Source organism: Giraffa tippelskirchi, chromosome 8 (genome assembly GCF_054371585.1).
Source record: "Giraffa tippelskirchi isolate mGirTip1 chromosome 8, T2T-mGirTip1v1.2.pri, whole genome shotgun sequence".
Lineage (NCBI taxonomy): Eukaryota > Metazoa > Chordata > Mammalia > Artiodactyla > Giraffidae > Giraffa > Giraffa tippelskirchi.
In genome coordinates this window covers 164,210,931-164,230,814 of record NC_137282.1, presented here as the reverse complement: position 1 = coordinate 164,230,814, position 19,884 = coordinate 164,210,931, and the positions used below count along the sequence as shown (strand labels likewise).

General features: G+C 49.9%; 1 long non-coding RNA gene across 1 annotated transcript in view; it reads left to right on the top strand.

The window, feature by feature from the left end:
• Positions 1 to 18,379, top strand: part of LOC145517647 (uncharacterized) — a 61,420-nt gene extending 43,041 nt beyond the window's left edge. The window contains exons 7-9 of the long non-coding RNA XR_014062229.1: positions 141 to 334; positions 16,774 to 16,871; positions 17,321 to 18,379. This is a non-coding gene — a long non-coding RNA (uncharacterized LOC145517647). The remainder of the gene's footprint in view (positions 1 to 140; positions 335 to 16,773; positions 16,872 to 17,320) is intronic.
• The last annotated feature ends 1,505 nt before the right edge of the window (positions 18,380 to 19,884 follow it).

The following is a 19,884-nucleotide window of genomic DNA, read 5'->3' as shown; positions in this document are numbered from 1 at the left end:
TGCTCGGGAGGCCCCGGGTCACCAGCTAGCTGGTCCATTCTGACCCCTTTATCACGTGTCCACGTGAGTGCGGCTCACTCCAAAGCTAACTCCTTGCTGTTCTGCTGACAGTCGCTGCCTTGGGTCGCCTCTGTCTCCAGGTCCTGTCACTGGTGTAAAAAACAAACTGCACGATTAGCCAAGCTGATGGAAGAGGAACTGGACATGAAGACAGCAGGATATGAAAGACAGGTTGGGTTAACTCTCCACCCTCTTCTTTGCCTACTGTGACGGCTCAGGACCAGCTCCTGCCTGCTGTGCCCAGCCCGTGGGCCCCCAACTTCTGCGACCCAAGGTAAGTTGGGAAATCTCTGGGTAAGTACAGCGATTTAACTGTGAATACCTGTGCGGAAAACCCACCACACAGCTCAACACGTCCCTATGCTTGTTTATGAAGTCCTTTTGCTGAGAGTGTGTTCTGGGTTCCTCCCAGCTGACTGGACTTTTCTTGGGGTCTCCGTGGCACCAGAGCATGGAGACCAGGGCATTATTATATTGTTGAATTATGTTATTATATTATACCAGGCCCCGAAACTTGACGGAATTTACCTGCTCTGTTTTGTACTTGCCTGAGACAGGCGGCCCCTTTGCCCACCGCCTTGACTAGAAAGCCTGTCCGCCCACCTCTGAATTTTGGAAGCAGGTGACTTGTTTTCTAGTTTCACCTGTCCCCAGAGGGAGAGGTACTTTGTCCCAGGAAGGCTCATCCCCAGGGCTCATCCATATCTGGCTGATATGGTGAGATTTATTTGCAGTTTTGGACTTGGAGTTGACGCTGGGGTAAGACCTCAGGGAAGCTGGGGCGGGGTGAGTGTGAATTGCACTTGGGATGAATGCACACTCCGGGGGCCAGCAGGGGGGTGCTCCGGGGTGGGGGAGCGTCCTTCCAAAGTCATATCCCCCGGGGATCTCAGAATGTGATCCTGTTTGGAAACAAGGTCTTTGTAGGTATTAGTAGTTAGGATGTGGTCATACTTAAGCAGGGTGGATCCTAAGTCCCAAATGTCTGCTGTCAGAGCCGCGAGGAGGAGGCTGGGTGGCCAGCTCCAGAATCGCAGGAGAAGGAACACACTGCTGCCTTCTGAAGTTGTCCGGTGAGGGGTTGGTCTTGCGGCCGGGCGTTTCCGTAAGTCCGCGTCTCCGTGAAGAGGCAGGAAGCAGCGAGAGAAAGGGGAGCTCACCATGCTTTTTCCGGCCTGGGTGGCGTGTGTCCCCCGAGGGCCAGTGACAGGCGACATGAAGTGTGAGGGGTGAGACAGTCCAGATGGTCACTGGGGCCGCATACTATCCATCTGACTGCAGTCCAGCCAGCCGGGCAAGGAGCCACAGGCCAGCCTTCCGGCCCCCCCACGAGCTCCCGAGATTCTGAGAAACGGGTGTCTTCTCTGGTCATTGAAGAAAAACAAGTTCCTCGTGGCATTTAAGTCTCTAATTTTCCTTTTATTGCTTTCTGACGCTGACTGCCCCTATCAAGGTTTCCCCTGGGGATTCACACACCTGAGCTTGCACTCAGGTCAGAGTGTTTACTCTGGGCAAAATGCAGCTTCCTGTTTCAGAGAAGAAGGATTTAAAAAGGATTTTAAATGGGCTCCCAAGACTCCTTGAATAGCAAACAGCTTTTAAAAGACAACGCTTTAATGGGGGTATGGGTAACCAGTTCAAAAACAAAAGGATTGAATATCTCTTTAAATGTATATGGGCTTAAAATGCAAGACGGGAACAGAATTTGGCAACGTTTCTTCTGGATTTTTACCGAATTCAAAATGCTTGAAAAATTTCTCCACGCGTGACCAAACACAACTGCAAAAAATTTATAAACGACCCAGAGAGACGGCAAAAATGATCGTGCGAATGCAAGCAGCTCGCTGGCGGCTGTGCCTGAGAGGAAGGGTCCTGTCTCCTGGGTCCCCCTCCGGGCAGGGAGGGTGCCTAGTGGGGGCTCTCAGCCCAGCGGAGCCATCTGGGGCTCTCATTCGGACAGTGGACAGCGGGTCTTCATGTAAACTGTGGATTCTGTGAATCAGGATCAGCGCGTTCAGTTGACAGAAGGTGAGCAAAGCCTGGTGCGAGCCCGTCCAGCGGGGAACCTCACCTTGACCTGCTTACTGAAGTGGTGCTGAGGAAGCCCAAACACATAACTGTGCTTTGTAAGCCCAGGAACCTCCTTCTGGGTGGAATCCACGTGGTCGGCAGCAGGCGGGTCCTGCCTAGTCCGTAGGCCTCTGGGTGTGCAGCCGCCTCTCCTGGGCAGCCTGGGTCTTGACCTCATGAGTTACCACACTGGTTTCAGGGCCGAGAAGGAGAATGCAGACCCAGTCAGTTCTGCAAAGCCCCAGCCTCTGCTGAGTGCAGAAGGGAGGCAAGAGAACATCCCAGAGCTCTAGGGAAGGGGGAAGGTGGGGCCTGGTGGTCTCCATTTGGGCCCCAGAAGCAGACGCTGACATGAGGGTTGAGGACCACCTGGGTGTGTTTAGGGGCGACCCCAGAGCCGGGGCAGAACCACAGAAGAGGTAAGACCAGCCGGGCTGGTTCCACCAGGATTCCCTGGGTGCGGCACAGATGGCCTGAGGCTGGTCCACGCCAGAGTGGAGACAGCAGCCAGGGCTGCTTCCAGAGCAACCACGCCCGGCCTCCCCCTCGCAGGTCGGGCGGGACCAGTGGGAAAGCAGCGGGTTCTGGCAGCAGCTTCTTGGCAGGTGCCGAGGACCAGTTGGGACCTCTGTGACGTCTGCTGTTGTGATCACTGGGTGAAGGTGTGGGTAGCAAGTGCTGGAGTTCAGAGCAGGGGAGAACTTCATGGGACGTGGTGAGGGGCAACCTTTACAGACAGTCAGAAAAGTTGGGGGGTTGTCTAAGGGCTCCTCCTGAGAGCCTGAGCTGGTGGAGAAAGGTTGATGAGCAGCATCTCCTCAGGGTGCCCTGTGGGCACAGAGGCTGGTCCGTCGTGGACTGTGTTGATGGGGGAACTTTGAGCAGAGACGCACGAGGAAGGACTAGGTGTACAGACCCTCCTGTGTGTCCCCCAATACCATCCTCACATCTTCCAGAGCAGAGGGATTTTCATACACATGTGCCTGTATATGAACGTTGGCTCCCATGACTGTGACGGGTGCACCTGGCTGCGAAAACGGATGGTTGGTGCTTCTTGGTAGGAGTTGCGGGAGCAATCATGTTAAACCACTTAAGCTGACATGGAAAGTGAAAGTGTTAGCCGCTCAGTTGTGTCTGACTCTTTGCTGCCAACTGAGCTATCAGGGAAGCCCCTGCTGGCATTAGGCAATTAATAAATTGTAATGTTACCCATTTACAATCTAATCAGATAATGTAGCCCAGATTTGTGTAATGTAGCCCATTAGAGATGAAAGTCAGATGTGCTTTTACTCTCAGTGGCTTTGTGAAGCTTATTCTAAAGTGAGGTTAGAATTAAAGAGTGAGGTACCAACTGTGTGTCCCTGGTAGCTCAGCTGGTAAAGAATCTGCCTGCAATGCAGGAGATCCTGTTTTGATTCCTGGGTCAGGAAGATCCCCTGGAGAAGGAATAGGCTACCCACTCCAGTATTCTTGGGCTTCCCTGATGGCTCAGTCGGTAAAGAATCCGCCTGCAATGTGGAAGACCTGGTTTCAACTCCTGGGTTGGGAAGGTCCCCTGGAGGAGGGCATGGCAACCCATTCCAGTACTCTGGTCTGGAGAATCCCTTAGGACAGAGGAGCCTGGTGGGCTACAGTCCATGGGGTTGCAAAGAGTTGGACACGACTGAGTGACTGAGCACCGCTTGTAGGGCTTGCCTCTACATCAGAAGCATCAAATCAGCATTCTGCCAGCATCCCGGGGATGGTCTGGGGCAGTGAGCAGCGGGGTGCCCAGGAGCTACATTCCAAAGACTTGGGGACCATGTCTCCTCTGCTGGGTGCCCAGTGCGACCGGCACCCTGGGCCCACGGCCCTGGAGCGTCTGGGGCAGGGCCTCAGTGCTGTGAGTGGAACTGCCCTCTGTCAAGCCTTGAGCCTTTTAGGAATTTGGTGCCTAAATGCCCAAAGGAGCTTCCCTGGGATGGTGACGCTGGTGCAGGGTAGAGACTCAGGACTGGAATAAGTGAGGTGATGGAGAGCAGGCCTGAGAGGCACCAGGCCTGCCTGATGGATCGCTGAATGGCCCAGGCCCCCAGGAACCTCTCACCTTCCAGAACCTCGGTCCCCGGGGGCGGTGCCCAGCCCAGCTTTTATTCACGTTTCTTTTCTGTCGAGGGTTCAGAGAGCTCCGCCCTGCCCTTGCCTAACCAACCTCTCTCTGTAGATCGATATGTACGCTCATGTCTTTAGTTTTTATTGGGCAGTAATTCTGCGACCCATATGTAATTCATTAGCATGTAAAATGCTCTGCTATTTGAGCCAAAATAATATCCAGGCTGTCTGAAAAGTCTGGCAACGGAGGATAAGCTTATTTCAAATAGTTTATTAGTTACATTTTCAAATAATATACTTAATATGTTTCCCCTCAACCTCCAGACACCTTTTAGGTAAAGTAACTAAATTTAAAAAAAGAGGTTTGATCTTTAGCCTGAAAAAATACAATAAATATACTATTTCCCCCATGTTTCCAGAATATTTGGAGTGTACTTATTGTAATTTTGTTTCAGATTAACAATAGGATCATTGCTTTAAATTTAGAGGTACTTCATCTGAAAAGCTGTCTGGAGGTTGAAGAAAAACATGTTGAAGATATCTTTTTTATAATGTAAACAACATGTTTAAAAGTAAGGTTTTCATGTGTTTGCGGAATTTTTGTACATCATGTAGTTGATAAGCGTCTCAGGAAGTTTATTTTAAATTCTTTGTTATGGGTTAGTTAAAAGAGACCAAGTGGTTCGACATTTATTTTCAAGTGTCTACTCATAATACGTTCAGAAATAAAACATAAAGATTGAGGTTTTGGCTTGATTCAAATTTTACACTCTGCAAAAAATATTTTAAAAGGAGAAAATAATAAATTCGAAGTAGGAAATAGGGCAAAGTGCCCAGCATTCTCCATCAACAACGTGTCTGTGTTCAAGCTCCACGGGCTCTATAAACCCTTACGAGGTCTTCATGGGTGGGGTCTGCAGGGGCGGAATGCGAGTTCTTTCAACTGATGCTCACAGGCCGAGCCTTCACGTCTGAGCAAAGCCATCTTGGTGGAAGATGGGGGCAGACTGTTTCACCGGCAGCCTGGGTCAGGTGACCTTGGGATCCCTGGGTCGGATGGAGTGGTAAACAAACCTGTTTTGTTCCCAGAGGGTGTTCACATCCAAGTTCAAGGTGGACAGGAGAAGCTCAGACTCACTCTCTGCACCGCACCATGGGTCAGGCGAGACCGGCGCCTGGGAGCCCCTTCGGATGCGTTAGTGTGTAAGCCCGTCCCAGGGACCCAGCACCAGGTAGGGCTGTGCTCACAGTGTTCACGGCCATCACCCACAGACTCGGAACTGCCGTGGTTGGCAAACTTGAAACCCCAGCAAAAAGTAGGAATTAGAGAAATTCAGTAGAAACAGTAAGAGCCCATTAAGACATTCTAGAAGAAATCTGCTTCCAAAACAAACTGGGTTTGTTAATGTAAACCCTGATCACAGACCTAACCCTCCCCAGCGCCCTCCGAGGCCAGGAGCAGAGCTGGGCAGACCGGCTCCCAGGTTCATGGTGTAGCCACACCTCTTTACAGCTTTTTGAACTAGCGCTTACTGGCTTGAAATGTAATATATTTTATGCTCCAATTTTCTTCTAGTTCTGTCTACATATGCCTCGGGGGAAAATGCTTGCATATCCCCCTGACCTTTTAATAAGTTACTGCTGTTTTTCTCTGCACTTCATATTGCTGCCTGTGGATTGAGGTTCTCTTTGGGGGTATATTGGAGACCCGCCTCGCTCGGGGGTGGAGGGTCCGTGACAACAGTGGCGCTTGTCGTTTAAGGGGCCCGTCCGTGTAGACCCAGAACTGGCGGTCAGCAAACTCAGAGCCCACCTCTCTCAAGGCGCGCGGGGACTGACTCTCGCATTGGTGCCGAGCTCTCTAGCCTCATGACGACAACCGGCGTCATGTACTGCGTGACGTGTGACCGAGCGGAGCTCCTCCTCCTGGGGTTATGGAGGTGGGAGCCCTCTGTGGCCACTGGAACCCCCTCCTTCCCCCTAATACAGATAGGCCTATGTGACCAGTGGCCCCACCCAGGCCACAGCGAGTCCCTGGCTGACAGACACGCCCAACAACACTTTCCTTCAGTTCTCGCTTCTCTGTGATTCCTCAGAGACGACTAGACATGGCCCACGTAAGCTTCCCAGAAGGGGCTGTATCCAAGTGCCAGTAAAAGGTTCCGGGAAGGCACTTCCGGGACACGAGGAGGTGGCCGGCCACACGGCCCTCAGGTGGCACCCGCCTCTCACCCGCAGGAAGCTCAGGCGACGGCCCCAGGTCCTCCTGCACCACCCGCCGCCCCAGCCTGTTCCCAGGAGACTCAGGAGTGGCGACTGGCAGAGTCACAGCCTGGCAGGAATGTCGCAGTAAATCCAGCAAGTGTTCCCAGGAAGGCCTGAGAGAAGCAGGCCTGGAATCGATTTGTGGCTTTGCCCGACTCCCCTCTGCCTGACTTTTCTGACGGGCACTTTAACAGAAGATCTGCCTTAGTGGGGCAGGCAGCCCTGCTCCCCGGGGGCTTTGGGCCCACAGAGAAACCTGGGTGTCTCTGGGCTCCAGGCCCACCCATGCTGAAATCAAGACCACCATCCGTGTCTGTGATAAGATGGCTTTACCCCTCCGCAGCTGCGCTCTGCGATCAGCCGCACTTGGAGGAGACACAGGGCTGGGCCTGTTCTCTCTCTGAGGGATGCAGGCCTGTCATCCCTGGATGCCCAAGGGATTTATGAAAAGACACCTGCGAGGCAAGCCGCTCTATCCAAATAGCGAGACCATTTCTCTCTTTCCTTCTGTTCGGGCTGAACGCAGATCCCCTTCTGCCCAGCTCTTTGCGTCACTTGAACTGGCTTTTTCAGTGTGTGTCTTCTTTCGTTTAACACCGGAAATTGAAGTGCTTCAGGCCTTTTGTTCTCACATAAAACTTTGGCTGCTTTTTCTCTCAATATTGGAAAAGTCAAGGTGCCATGTGGATTGCCCACACATGGGGTGGGGCTGGAAGGGGTCTGGGGCCCTGTCAGTCCCCTCCCCTCCCTGCCTTTCTGCTCCCCTCCCTCCTGCTGGGGGCTTCTGTGTCCACCTTCAAGATCTTTAAAGTGAAAGTTAGTCAGTTGTATCTGACTCTTTACAAACCCCATGGACTATACAGTCCATGGAGTTCTCCAGGCCAGAACCCTGGAGTAGGTAGCCATTCCCTTCTCCAGGGGATCTTCCCAACCCAGAGACTGAACCCAGATCTCCCACATTGCAAGCAGATTCTTTGCCAGCTGAGCCACCAGGGAAGCCCAAGAATACTGGAATGGGTAACCTATCCCTTCTCCAGGGGATCTTCCCAACCCAAGAATTGAACTGGAATCTTCTGCATTGCAGGCAGATTCTTTACCACTGGAGCTACCATGGAAGCCCCAAGATCCATAAAGTCCCCTGTAAACTCCCATCCATTACCCACTCTCTCTGGAGGCGTCTAATTCCAGAATTACTAATAGGGATTGGGTTAGCAGTCTGCTGGGTGGACTGACTGGCAGGGAAGCTCCTGGAACCACTGCTACCTTGGGCTTGGGGCTGCTGGACATGGACCTCAGCGGGCTGCTGTGTGGTAAAGATTGAGACCCAGTTTCCTTTCGATTTAACGGGAACAGGTCAAAGGGCGCCTGAACAGTATACAACACCCAGTACAAAGTCAATCTTAGAAGACTCTGAAAGGAGGAAGAAGACATGGGATGCTGTGGGACAGGGTCTTTCATCCTGACCCTGTCTCGATTTTGATTAGCTGTGGATGTGAGACCAAAGAGAGGCTTCCCCCATGAGCGGAAGTTCCGAGGAATGACAGATGTCCTCTGTCTCAGCACGATCAGCTTCCCAAACCCTACAACCAGGCTCACCATTTCTTATCCTTCTGCCCTAACTGCTGTATTACTATAAATTGTGGCCTTGTGGAAAGGAGGGCACAGTAATTTTATACTAGGCAAGTCCACTAACAACATAAAGCTAGCAAGCCATTCATCAGCCAATCAGTACTGAGTTCCCCGAAGTCTGTGTAGAGAGGTCTCATAACTTACCTGAAACCAGGGTGAAACAGGAAGAAACTGCAGAAGTAACAGAAGCTCATGGAAGGCAAGAAGAATTCTAAAATGACAATTGCGAGGAAACTTAGAAACGGTCCTCTCCAAACTCCTGTCCTGTGAACAGATCCTCTTTATGTCTTGCCTTACCAGCGATCCTACAGTCTTTGCTGTAGGATTTTCAGTGTTCAAACCTGCAACCTAGCAGTGCGGCTGTTCTGCCTGCCCTGAGGGTCAGTGGGCTGGGTGAAGCACAAGCTGGAATCAAGATTGCCAGGAGAAATATCAATAACCTCAGATATGCAGATGACACTACCATTATGGCAGAAAGTGAAGAAGAGCTAGAGAGCCTCCTGATAAAAGTGAAAGAGGAGAGTGAAACAGTTGGCTTAAAACTCAATATTCAGAAAACTAAGATCATGGCATCTGGTCCTATCACTTCATGGCAAATTGATGGGGAAACAGTGGAAACAGTGGCTGATTTTATTTTGGGGGGCTCCAAAATCACTGCAGATGGTGACTGCAGCCATGAAATTAAAAAACACTTGCTCCTTGGAAGAAAAGTTATGACCAATCTAGACAGCATATTAAAAAGCAGACATTATATTGCCAAAAAGGTCCATCTAGTCAAAGCTATGGTTTTTCCAGTAGTTATGTGTGGATGTGAGAGTTGGACCATAAAGAAAGCTGAGTGCCGAAGAATTGATGCTTTTGAACTGTGGTGTTGGAGAAGACTCTTGAGAGTCCCTGGGACTGCAAGGAGATCGAACCAGTCCATCCTAAAGGAAATCAGTCCTGAGTATTCACTGGAAGGACTGATGCTGAAGCTGAAGCTCCAATACTCTGGCCACCTGATGCGAAGATCTGACTCATTGGAAAAGACTCTGTTGCTGGGAAAGATTGAAGGCGGGAGGAGAAGGGGACGACAGAGGATGAGATGGTTGAATGGCATCACCAACTCGATGGACATGAGTTTGAGCAAACTCTGGGAGTTGGTGATGGACAATTTTAGGCCTGGTATGCTGCTGTCCATGGGGTCACAGAGTCGGACATGAATGAGCGACTGAACTGAACAGAGAGAGGTTAGCTCATCAGATGGGGGGAGGGGGGTTGGAAATCAGGCCTGGTTTATACCTGGGTTACACCTCCCCTGACAGGTGAGGGTGCTGGGGACTCAGAGAAGACCAAGGTCCTCGGTCACTGAGGACAGTGAGTGCGGGGCCCGCTCCACCGGCCCCTTCGCCGCCTCCCGTGAAGTTAGCTCTGCTCTAGTCGATCTGAACCAGAGCCAGCAATCCTAATACTCAGAAGTTTAGGGTCTTATTTCTTACACAGGGCTTAGGATAGAGGGGAAATTGAGCAGTGCTTTATTCTGCCTACTGTCTAATGGGACTTGAGCTCTAAAAGGAGAAGTTGCACAAAACAGCAGAAAGGGCTTCTTTTTCCAAGGGAAGCAGCATGGCTAAGTGGTTAACAGACTCAAACCTCCTTCAGAATGCTCTTGGCAATGAAATAGCCTTGGATGCCTATCCAATGCTAGAAAAACAGTTAGTGCTGGTTGCTAATTCTAGGAGGTCCCTGTGCCCACGAGGGGTCTTTTAAGTAGATCTTCTAAGAGAAGTCTGTGTGGGTCTTCATATATTTTTCATTAGCTTTGCTTATCATCATGCTCAGTTGCTCAGTCGTGTCTGACTCTTTGTGACCCCATGGACGGTAGCCCTCCAGGCTCCTCTGTCCATGGGATTTCCCAGGCAAGAATACTGGAGTGGGTTGCCATTTCCTTCTCCAGGGGATCTTCCCTACCCAGGGATAGAACCTGTGTCTCCAAGACCTCCTCCATTGCAGGCAGATTCTTTCCTGCTGAGCCACCAGGCTCATCAGTGTAGCTTTAAATCCTGGTCTTCGTGGGAGGAGAAGTGTGCTCACCTGCCCGGTCAGTCGTACAGAAGTCTACGAGTGTGCACTCTCCTGTAGACTGTCAGCCTGTTTCAGCCAACATCCTCCTCCTGCTCACCCACAATGGGAGGGGTAGTGGAGCCATGTACACCCTATACCTCCGGTATTGGGTTTCTGTGCTATAGATCTGAAAACAGTTTATGCCAGTGACCTGGGGATGCCTCCAATTTCACCACCTAGTGACGTGATGCAGTTATGGTAGAGAGGCTTGGAACGGGGCAGAACTGGCACAGTTACAAGCTGGGTGAGCGGGAGTTTGCTCTGAGCCTTCTCTTCTGAGCAGTGGACACAGGGTGTCTTGGTTATTCAGTGTGTTCACCAGAATTTTCTTTAGAGTATCTCAGGACCCTAGACCCCAGTTATATTCTGCTTAGGAAAGGTGATTTTCTTTTAAAAATGGCAATTAGAAATCATTTTGCTGCTTTTAGCAAAATTGAAAGGAATTAATTATATCAGTTTTTCATATGCATTATAAGGCTCCTTTATTCATGGAATTCTCCAGGCAAGAAAACTGGAGTGGGTTGCTATCCTCTTCTCCAGGAGTTCTTCCTGATCCAGAGATCAAACTAGGGTCTCTTGCACTGTAGGCAAATTCTTTACCGTCTGAGCCACCAGGGAAACCCAAATACATATATACCTGTGACTCTTTATTGTATTCATAGGAAGCATATAAGTGTTCAAAATCAGCGTGAATTTGTGATGTGCACACTGGTCTGGGATGTGTCATGAGAAGTGATGATACGTTCTGAGTTTAATCCGGTAAGTGGGCTTTCCCAAACCAGCAGTGGCTTTGGTCAGATGCCTCCTTAACACTGGACGTTCCTAAGTGACTTTTGTGACGGTGGCTTCACCCCACTCCTTGACTTGGCCGCTCTGCTGGGGAGGGTCCGTGTGGGGGTTATGGGGTGGGAGGCCAGGATGACCGTGACGTCCACTCTGAGGAGGTAGTGAGTGATCCGCTGGAGGAGTGTGCCGGTGCCAGGCTGAGGGGGCCCTCTCTAGCCCTCTCTGCCTCCTTCTGGTCTACTTGTCTATTGGGGAGCAGGGTGTCCTGTCCTCCCTATGGGAAGCCCCAGATGCTGTCAGGCCCCACTCCTCTGGTGCAGAGAGCAAAAGCGAGAGAGGAAGACTTGGAAGGTCCACCTTTACATTTTGTTGGGAAATTAAAAAATGGCTTCTTCACAGGTAATGGTTTCTTCTCCATGGCGCACGGGGCTTGGTAGCCATGTACTTGCGAGATACATTCAAAATATTCCTGGGAGGTCTTTGGGAAACATCACATCCACACGTCACTGCTTCAGAAGAAGATGCCAGTGTCCACTGTACAGACGGAGCTGTGGCCCTGGTCACTGGCAAATCTCCCCGTTGCCCCGGGGCCCTGCCTGCAGACAGGACCCGCCTGTCACTGCCGTCTGTTTCCGGGTCCCCACACGGACTTAGGTCTGAGACGCAAAAGCAGGTACGAGCAGGCTGGGATGAGACGAGCCACAACCAGACACTCCGGTGCCGAAACAGGAGCCCCTAGCTGCGCGGAGGTGCTCAGGACCTCTCGGGGTCGTTGGTGAATTCTGTCGGGGGCTTTACCAGGGTTGCCAGAGGCCAGAACACCACGTCTGTCTCCGGGAGACGCTCTCCCTTCACGCCACACCCTGCAGCCGGGGTTCTGGTTTGTAACATCGCCCGCCTTGGAGCCAGCTGTTAACGTGGCTGCTTCCGTCATGACGCCTTTGTCTTTGTCCCCAGTCTCGGCATCCTGGGAGTCGACAGGAAGGATCGAGTTTCAGCAGAACATGTGTTTCGCTGCATTGAAACTCCGGCTGCTTCTTCAAGTACACACCAGTGTGTCCAAGGGCCACAGAGGACTCGCTGATCTCATCACAGCCTGTGGAGCCTGTGGAGCCTGAAGGGTGACCGGCTGTTTTCCGGGGAAAGAGTTCCTACAGTGCAGCCCCTCCCCCTCCCGCAGCCCTCAGGACTAGACCACCATCTAGCATCCCTGGCCTGGAGGGGAGAGCATCCTCTGATTGTTACTACTTTTCTTTCGGTGGGAGGGATGGTCAAGCTAGCTTCTTACCAAATGTAAAATAAAGTAACTGATAAAAATACTTAGGAAGAGTTTTTCTTTGACTTTTTGACAAAAGTGAAAGCAAAGACACAAAAGCACAGAAATATTTGTTGAAAAGAAAACCCACAGGAAGTGAGGGAAGCTAGTGTTCTCTGTAGGCTTAGAACGCATGGGAAACAAGGCTGTGTTATTTAAGAGGGGAAGGCTGGGTCGGTCTTGTGGGCAGCGCTACATAATAAAGAAGGCCGGGGACCCACCCAGCATTATTTTATATATTAAAGTGCGTGCATTTTGCCACAAGCAAGAGGCACTGATGGTAGTGAGTAGGGAAACAGGCTTTAAATGTGGCAGCACACACACACACATGCACACACACCACCTCCACACACATACACACATATACATGCTCACACATATGCACACATACATAGCCACACACACATGCACACACGTATACATACACACATACATACACATACATGCATGCACACACACATACACACTCACATGTATATACACACATACACGCACGCCCCCCCCCACACACATACATACACACACTCGCACACACACACAGGTCCCCCTGGCAGCCCTGAAATGACCTGGTCTCCCTTGGGATGCTGGTGGAGGCACTGCCTGGTCCCTCCCTCCCCAGTGACAGGTGCTGCCTGAGGTCCCTGGTGCGGAGGGCAGGAACGGGCTCCTGAGCCTGGTCCAGTTTGTCAACCTTCAGAAAACAAAGCTTTCTGTCCAAATGCAGATTCAATGCAAAATTCCCTCTTCACTGTACGTTGCACATATACAAAACTTTGCATTTTTCAGGGGACATAGTTTATTATCCATATCTTATTTATACGTTAAAATATTTTATTAAAAACTTAAAGTATGGTAAACCCAGTGTGCATCCTATAACTTGAAAGTTTATTTATTTACACATAAACTGATTAAAAGTTTCTTTGCCTTAGGCGGTACATGGCTATGTTTTTTAAAATCTCCATAAAACAGAATAGGGTACTTGCTGTGAACTTACCCAGGACACACAAATAACAGTAAAACAACTGGAAGCCTCCTAAATATAGGCATTTATCTGCTCCAAAAGGAATTTTTGATGTATTTCTTCTTTGTTTTAAAACCACGAGAGAAATTCAGAGTAATGTGTATTAAATAGAGCATTCACTTCTGAAAGTTTCTTAAACTTTCTGCAAGGTTGGAGATGATGGTTTTAAAAAATGGCTAAAGACCTACTAACACTGCTAACCATAGAATCTGAAGCACTAGCCTTAGGATCACGCTGTTTTATTAGCAAATGAGAAATAATTGTCATGTTTACAAAGCTAGAGTGCTAAACATTACATGATCAAGGCCATAGAAAGTGGTTTGTAAATTTTATTTTCTTTCAACGTTTATTCAAATTTCAAAAAACCTCAACCCTTAAGGTTAAAAAAAATTCAGTAAATATTAAAGTTTTAATTTTAAAACCACTTAAAATTGAGAAATTCTGAAAGAGCAATAAATACTGTTAAATAACTAAAAATAACTTTCACAGGGGAGTTCTAAGCCTTCAGTCCAGTTCAGTCGCTCAGTGGTGTCCACTTTTTCGACCATGACTTATCTAACATAAAGTACTATTATTTACTCATGTTTTGAATTTTTATATTTCTTCCTTTTTAATCAGTAGCCTTCACACATGGTTTTAGTAAAATCTTCATCTCTCCAGCGTCTTATTCTTTTAAACAGTGGAAAAGGAGCTTTTCAAGTTTATGTTCTTGTTAGGATTGAAATGAAATTCTTTAAGATTCAGCATTGTCCTTGTGAAAGATAAAAAGTAAAGGCGGCATTTTTGGGCGAGGTTTTGATAAGAGCTTTAGGACTAACTCAAAGCTTCATAATTTCTAGGGAAAGGATAGGAAACTTCCGTTTTACACCAGTTAATGGTGCTGTGCAGCGTCCGTGGGGTCGCTAAGGGTCGGACACGACTGAGCGACTTCACTTTCACTTTTCCCTTTCATGCACTGGAGAAGGAAATGGCAGCCCACTCCAGTGTTATTGCCTGGAGAATCCCAGGGACGGGGGAGCCTGGTGGGCTGCCGTCTGTGGGGTCGCACAGGGTCGGACACGACTGAAGTGACTCAGCAGCAGCAGCAGCATCTCTGGAAGGTGGCCGCGCCGGCAGGGGGCGGCGGTGGGCAGAGCCCGGGTCCCCCTGGGGGCCCCCCCAGAGCCGGCCTCCCCACCAGGAGACCCGGTGTGCCCACTTTGAGGAGCCCCGATCACTGACAGAGAGGGTGTCGAGGTCTGAAGGCTGACTGTGAATTGTTTTAGGTCTTTTAAAAATGGCTTTGCTATGCTATGCTATGCTATGCTAAGTCGCTTCAGTCGTGTCCGACTCTGTGCGACCCCATAGATGGCAGCCCACCAGGCTCCGCCGTCCCTAGAATTCTCCAGGCAAGAATACTGGAGTGGGTTGCCATTTCCTTCTCCAGTGCATGAAAGGGAAAAGTGAAAGTGAAGTCGCTCAGTCGTGTCCGACTCTTAGTGACCCCATGGACTGTAGCCTACCAGGCTCCTCCGTCCATGGGATTCTCCAGGCAAGAGTACTGGAGTGGGGTGCCATTGCCTTCTCCCCCCAAAAAAAATGTCTTTAACTAGTTTAAAGGATTTCGTCTTGTTTGGTTCCATTTACATGAAGTGTCCTCACCGGGCAAAAGCGGTGGATGGGGGTGGGAGTCGGGAGGAGGCTTGGGGGTGTGTACCCGGTGGGCCGGGGTTAGGGCAGGGTGAGGCGGGGTGGGGGAGGAATGGGAGGGTGGGGGTGTGGTGGGGGGATGGGCCGAGATTGGGGTGGGGATGGGGGTGGGGTGGGGTGTGTGTGGGGTGTGTGTGTGTGGTGGGTGTGTGTGTGTGTGGTGTGTGTGGGGAGGTGTGTGTGTGTGTGGTGGGGGGTGTGTGTGGTGGGGTGTGTGTGTGGGATGTGTGTGTGTGGTGTGTGTGTGTGGTGGTGTGTATGTGTGTGGGGGGGTGTGTGGGGAGGTGTGTGTGTGTGGTGTGTGTGTGTGGTGTGTGTGGGGGTGTGTGTGAGGGGGTGGGGAGTGTGTGTGTGTGGTGTGTGGTGTGTGTGTGTGGTGTGTGGTGTGTGTGGGGGGTGTGGGGGGTGTGTGTGTGGGGGGGGTGTGTTTGAGGGGGTGGGGAGTGTGTGTGTGTGGTGTGTGGTGTGTGTGTGTGGTGTGTGGTGTGTGTGTGGTGTGTGTGTGGTGTGTGTGAGGGGGTGTGTGAGGGGGTGGGGTGTGTGTGTGTGGTGTGTGGTGTGTGTGTGTGGTATGTGGTGTGTGTGTGTGGTGTGTGTGGGGGTGTGTGTGAGGGGGTGGGGTGTATGTGGTGTGTGGTGTGTGTGGGGGTGTGTGTGTGTGGTGGGGTGTGTGTGTGTGGTGTGTGTGTGTGGTGTGTGTGGGGGGTGTGTGTGAGGGGGTGGGGTGTATGTGTGTGTGGTGTGTGTGTGTGTGTGTGTGGTATGTGTGAGGGGGTGGGGTGTGTATCGGGGGTTGGGGGGCCGGGGTTCGCTAGGGAGGAGATGCCGGTTTGCTGGATGCGGAGGGGAGTAGCTTCGTGGGGGAGGAAACCTCCTCTAATTGTGGAGATGGGTTTACAGTCCGAAATACTACAAGCCGTTTAATTCTACCCTTTAAGTGAGTGGATTACGTGGTGTAAGAATTGTGTCTTCACAAAACCGCTGCTTGAAACTTGTGGCATTTTAAAAATGTTAGCGTGGAAATTCGTTTCTGGCGAGTCTTTGTGTTTCCAGACAATCAGTTTTAACGCCCCTTAGTGACGGGAATCTGTCCTCCCGGTCCGGCCCCGGCCATCTGTGAGGCGGCGCGCCCTCAGTCCGCTTGGCTCTCCGGTCTCCCCGCTACGCTCGCCCTGACTGACTGACTGACGGACTGGAAACCGAGGAGACTTTCCGCTCCTCCCGAGACTTCCGTGCACCGTTCGCACATGCGAGGGAGGGTGGAGGAACGGTTTTATTGTCTAGCGTTAGCTGAGCCCGCTTTGGAAGCAGATGTTTGAACCTTTTGTTCAGTTACTAGGGTTTGGACGTCTGAATAAAACATTACTTATATTTTAAAGTTTTAATAAAATTAGTTTTTTATTAAAATATTTAATTAAAATCATAAGAATTTCCAAAATTGGAATTTTATGTGTAATAAATGACATAGCAGGCACTCAGATTCATATATATTTCATGAATATATGTCTAACTACACTGCCTGACTTTTTAACTCAGTGTTTTTTTAAACTCAGAAAAGTGGTGATATGTATTTTTCAGACAGGAAAATTTTTGGAGAAATGTGTTTTGAATCACAGAAAGAAAAATTCCAAATTGATTAACTTTATACTCTTTCTTTATGAAGAAAAATCTTTCATTTCACTGGATCCTTACATAGTCAGTGACGGGGAACATACTAGCCTATTTGTTTTCTCTTCCTCTTCAGGATAAACACTTCAAAGACATCAAAACACAACATCACCCGTCAAGTTCGCCTGAACGGGGTTCCGTCTGCAGGGATGTCCAGCCCTCGGCATCCTGGAGGTGAGAGGGAAGCAGTAACATTTGCCTTGACGGTTTTCACTCTGCGGTTTTCCTGCTCCCCCATCCTTTGCTTTCATGTCTCTCTGCCCGCCACCACCAGCAGCAGTAAATATGCATAAAGGAGTTGGACCCCCCCCAGTTGCAGTAGAAGGGCTGCGGACCTGCAGGAGCAGCCTCCCTCCCCGCTGTGATGCCGCGGGGGCGGGAGTCTCTGCTGGCCAGTGCTCTGGCTGCGGTGACCGCATCTTCTCCGTCTCTCCTGAGGCTTATTTCTTTGTGTTGACCACACGAGCTCTCGAATATGCAGAGCATCTCCCATGTACAAGAAGAATCTTGGCATCTTGAACTAGCAGAGGGCTCCGAGGTCGTCTGGTCCACCCACAACCCTGTAATACAAGTGCTCTCGTGAAACTCACCCTAAGTGGAGGATATGGTCTTATTTTTTCCAGAAACAAGCGGCCACTACCTGCTTTCAACTACTGTACAGCTCACATGCCACAGCTTGACCTGCCTCACATAGGGGCCTTCCTACCTGTCCAAGGCTGCCGGTCATCCCCAGGTCGCCCGACACCCCCACTGAAGCCAAGGCAGGTCACTGCCTCAGACCCTGGCTGTGTCACTCAGACCTGAGGGAAGGTCACCAGGGAAGACCCTTGCTCCCCATCCAGGTACAAACCTGGGCTGCCCGGAGTGGTGGTCTCCACTTACTCATATAGTTTGTATTATAGTATAATATACGATACTAACCCTCCTGCTCACTTCAGGATTATGAGCACAAATGCATCTGTGTACTTTTATCAGGAACAATTGCCTTAAAAGGTTTCTTTTTCACAATCAGAGGCACTTCCTGAGCAGTTACAGGCTTGGTGCCTGCTCTGTGGTTACACAGAGAACATTGCTTGATTTGCGTCTGTCTTCTGGGCTTGTGTAACTTACGCATTAAGGAGACTTGGAATCATACTGTAATGATGCAGAGATGGCGAAATAAAATGTTAGAGCTGTGCACACTTTAGACACTTACGTGACGATCATCTTAGTACTTTTCAGCCTCACGTCCCTTCCTCTTTCCAGTCTGCCCTCAGGCCGTTTGAAGTGACCTGAGCCTGAATCAGGGACCGATTGAATCAGAGTGATGAATGAAAGAGAAGGCGTGTGTGCACATGGGTGCGCACACACACACGTTTCCTGGATGCTGAGGTGGATGAAGCCAGCAGTGCACCTGACGTTGAAAGTGTCAGAGGACAAGCCGAGCCGGGGAGGTGTTGGCCTGAGCAGTGACTCCGGGGCTGACCTGCTGAGGTTCCCCGAGCCCCTGGAGGCCCCTGGCTGGCGCGCCTCTGGTGTCAGAGAACCTGCGCTCAGCACGTGAAGGACAGGCACCCTGACGCGAGAAGGTTGGGACGAGGAGCGTCCTGGGGAAGTAGAGGTGGTCTAATTATGTAAACAATTTTACGTAAATATTTGTAGTCACTTTTGAAGTTAACACCAAAATAAACCCATGAACTACAGAAGTAAGTTTTCTCACAGGATATTTACACAGTGTGTTTATGCTGCAAATCATAAAACAGTGATAGCGTTTAACAATATCTAATCACACATAATGTCACTTGCAGAGCTGAACTCAGATGGTGGGGTGTCCGTCTGTTGTATTTATTTACCAATTCTACACGCCACAATTTGCTGTAATTTAACCTAATTTCAGAAATTGTATGATATGCATAAATGCATAATTTTCTCTGAGGAAAGACAACTGAATTTGTTTTTAGAGTTGCCAGATGTCCAGCTTTGAACTAGGCCGCCTGGTGCCTCAGCTTTTACCCTGTGAATAAACTGGGCCCAGTCTGCTCGCAGCTTCCTGACAGGTTCTGGGTGAGATGCCTCCGTGGTTCCAGGCCCAGGAGATTTCAGGCCCTGAGGATGTGGGGACGCCACCCCGCCATGTCCCCGCCACGTCCCCGCCGGGAAACTGGCAGCCTCCGAGGAGAAACATGTTTTCACTCTCAGGGTGTGATTCAGTGGAGAAAGTTTTCTTTTTTCTGGTCTAAAGCAATGCTGTTTTAAGGTAAAAAATGGCTGGTAGCTTTATTTTTTTTTTAAAAAAAGGGCTGGTGGCCAAACAACAAATCTTTCTCTTTTTTTTGCCAGTGTTTAAAGTGTTTTTCTTTAATTTAAAAAATATTAATGTTCTTTTCAGCATTTTCTTGTAAAAATAAAATGTCTGGCAGTGCTTAGTCAAACATACACACACTCATTTACACAGCAGTTCTGCTCCTGGGCTTATACACTGAAGAAATCACACCTCGCTTTGCAGGGCAGGAGTCCAGGAGGCTGGGTGCGCATGGAGGGGCCTGCGGGGCGGACTGTGTGAGCGGCGCGGTGCTGGTCACACACGAGGAAGGGCGTGAGTCACAGCGCTCTGATGGCTTGTGTGTGCTCAGTCGCTCGGTTGTTTCCAACTCTGCGGGACCCCGTGGCCTGTAGCCCCCCAGACTCTTCTGTCCATGGGATTCTCCAGACAAGAATACTTGGGTGGGTTGTCATGCCCTCCTCCAGGGGATCTTCCTGACCCAGGGATCAAACCCACGTCTCTTATGTCTTCTGAACTGGCGGGCAGGTTCTTTACCACTAGCGTCAGCTGGGAATGCTGGTTCATGTGGTAGTTCTCTTAATCATTGAAGAGCTTCCATACTGTAGTCATAGCAACTGCACTAGTTCGCATTCCTATTAGCAGTGCACAAGGATTTAAATTCCTCCACATCCTCACCAATGCTTGTTGGCTTTTATTTTTTGATAATGGCTACCTTGACGGCTGTGAGATGGTATCTCCTTGAGGTTTGATTTGAATTTCCTTGATGTTCGGTTACATGGAACAGTTTTGTATACCTGTTGGACATTTTTGTGCTTTCTTTGAAGAAATGTCTATTCAGGTCCTTAGCCCATGTTAAAATCAGTCATTCATTTTTTTGCTATTGAGTTTTCCTTCTGTATTTTGGGAGGGTAGCCCCTTGTGAGA